The sequence below is a fragment of the Petaurus breviceps genome, unplaced genomic scaffold (assembly GCF_028583685.1).
Source record: "Petaurus breviceps papuanus isolate PSGF00001 unplaced genomic scaffold, PetGlider_PUasm1.0 98, whole genome shotgun sequence".
Lineage (NCBI taxonomy): Eukaryota > Metazoa > Chordata > Mammalia > Diprotodontia > Petauridae > Petaurus > Petaurus breviceps.
This window is the reverse complement of record NW_027187460.1, coordinates 48,772,780-48,775,494: the sequence shown is the minus strand read 5'-3', so window position 1 is coordinate 48,775,494 and position 2,715 is coordinate 48,772,780. Positions and strand designations below refer to the sequence as shown.

At 37.6% G+C, this 2,715-nt stretch overlaps 1 pseudogene; it reads left to right on the top strand.

The window, feature by feature from the left end:
- The first annotated feature begins 1,516 nt into the window (after positions 1–1,516).
- Positions 1,517–2,649, top strand: LOC138155815 (nucleosome assembly protein 1-like 1 pseudogene; annotated as a pseudogene).
- Positions 2,650–2,715: the final 66 nt, after the last annotated feature.

The window sequence follows — 2,715 nt, the reverse complement described above, 5'->3', positions numbered from 1 at the left end:
ATTGTTGAGCCCTTTCTGCCCTTTCAGTCAATTTCCCATGCTCCTAAGGGTAGAAAGGGGGACCAAGTACTCTTTACTGGTGCACTTCTGTTGTCCCAATATGAAATGCTTTTCATGAATGACCCTATCCCCCATTATGTTGGTCTAGCCCTTCTCAATCCTGTATTAATTCACTCAAGCTTCCCCTTCTAAGGAAACCTAGGCATCAGCCCCTACATGAGTTGCTTTCTGTACAATATTACCAATTGTGATTCAAGGCTTTGACTTTTAACCAAAAGAAGTGGGGATTGTTATAACCACCATTTTTAGGAACTCTCCCCCAACCTCCCTTCCTATCAAGCTACTCCTGCTCCCCTAGGAAACTAACCAACAAAACAGACCTAATCCTCCGGGAAGGCCCTCCAATTCAGGACTGTCCAAGGTCACCACAAAAACCCACCAAGCAGAATACCACAGCCCCTCACCCTTACCTAGGAAGTAATCATGGGATTTTTACTGTTTGGGTAACTGATGGGTCATTAAGCAATGCTATACTTTGACTTCTATATTTTACCTGCTTTCTTTCCTTGGCAACAGTTATGTGGTGGCTTTTGTCTATATAAACCCCAAGATGTATATGCTCGGGGCTGCCTGATTTGGGTACATGACCCCTGGCAGTCATCAGAAATTATGCTTCACAATTAAAACTTCACTTAAAATGATTAATGGTCTCATCTCACAATTTTTTGTAGCAAAAATAGAACACAGCACCTTCTCTGCTGAACTTCTAGTGCCATGTCACACAATCAATTCCAAAGTTCTTAAAAGAGACATTGAAAGTGTCATTGTATCACTTATGAAGACCATGTGAATGTTTGCAAGAGGAGATAAGGTTTTTTTTTTCTTTGTAATTTAGTCTTTTTTAATGAAGAATGAAAGACAGAAAAATGGTGAGTAAATTGACTTAGGACAATGAGTGGTCTTCAATCATTTTCTTATTCATTTATGTTTTTATTTACATTTTTCTATTTTTTAACCATTAAGCTTATTTTTGTAGAAAAGAAAAAAAATCTCCCATTTCTAATAATTTTATTATTGTTATTCACTTTTGTCTGACTCTTTGGATGTCAATTAGGTTTTCTTGGCAAAGATATTGGAGCAGCTTCCCATTTCCTTCTTTAGCTTATTTTACAGATGAGGAAATTGAGATAAACAGGGCTGTGATTTCCCCAGGGTAACTCACCTAGTAAGTATCCGAAGCTGCATTTGAACTCAGGTCTTCCTGAATCCAGTCTCAGAATTCTATGACTGTGCAACCTAGTGGCCCTTAAATTAAAAAAAAAAAAGAGAACAAAAAAAACCATTCTAGTTCTCTTTTTTCAGCATCATCTGCTCAGGGTGTCACCTCCTTCTCCTCCTCCTCCACCTCTCTCGTCTTCTTCTGCCACTTCTGCCATCACCCTGAGCCATAGCCTTCAAAGCTCTGGCCACTTGTTCCCTGCAGCAGTCAAGGATCTCAAATATTCAGAAGTCTTACAACATGGTGGACATTGACAACAAAGAAACTGAACTTGACCACCAAGATATGGAAGATATTGAAAAAGTGGAAGAAGAAGAACCTGTTGAAGATATAAGCAGTAAAGTTTGTCAGTTGGCTGTTCAAATGATGTAGAATCCTCAGATTCTTGTAACTCTTCGAGAAAGATTGGATGGTTTAGTGGGAACATCAAAAGGATACATTCAAAGTTTGCCAAAAGTAGTTAAGCCATTCTGAATGCCCTCAAAAATCTTCAGGTGAAATGTACACAGATAGAAGTCAAATTTATGAGGAGGTTAATGCTCTTGAAAGAAAGCATGCTGTTTTTTGATAAGAGAAGTGAAATCTTCAATGCAATTTATGAACTACAGAGGAAGAATATGAATGGAAACCAGATGATAATGATGATATTTCCAAGGAAATGAAAGATGAGGTTAAGCTTGAAGAAGAGAAAAAAGATGAATAGAAAGAAGAAAAAGAAGACCCAAAAGGAATTCCTGAATTTTGGCTGACTCTTTTTAAAAATGTTGACTTGCTCAGTGATATGGTTCAGGTACATGATGAACCTATTCTGAAGCACTTGAAAAATATTAAAAGCTTTACATTAGAATTTCGCTTTGAATCCAATGAATATTTCACAAATTAGGTACTGATAAAGACTTATCATATGCTGTCAGAGCCAAAATATTCTGATCCCTTCTTCTTTTATGGACCAGAAAATATGAGTTGCCCAGGGCTCCAGGTAGATTGGCAAAAAGGGAAAAATGTCATTTTGAAAACTATTAAGAAGAAAGAAAAGCACAAGGAATGTGGGACCATTTGAGCTGTGACAAAAACAGTTTCTAATGATTCTTTCTTCATTTTTTTTTCCTCCTGAAGCTCTTGAGAGTGTAGAACTGGATGATAATGTGGAAGCTATCCTTGCAGCAGACTTCAAAATTGGTTACTTTTTATGTGAGTGTATAGTCCCATGATCAGTATAATACTTTACATGAGAAGCTATTGAAAATGATGGTCATGGTTCTGATGAAGAAGGTGAAGAGTTTGATGATGAGGAAGGGGAAGAAGAAGATAATGACTCAAATGATCTAGAATATGATCCAAAGAAAGATCCAAACCCAGCCAAGTGCTAGCAGTAGTGAACAGTGTGTGCTGTGGCCTTGAGGATTACAGCACTGTGACAGCCTAAACACAATTAA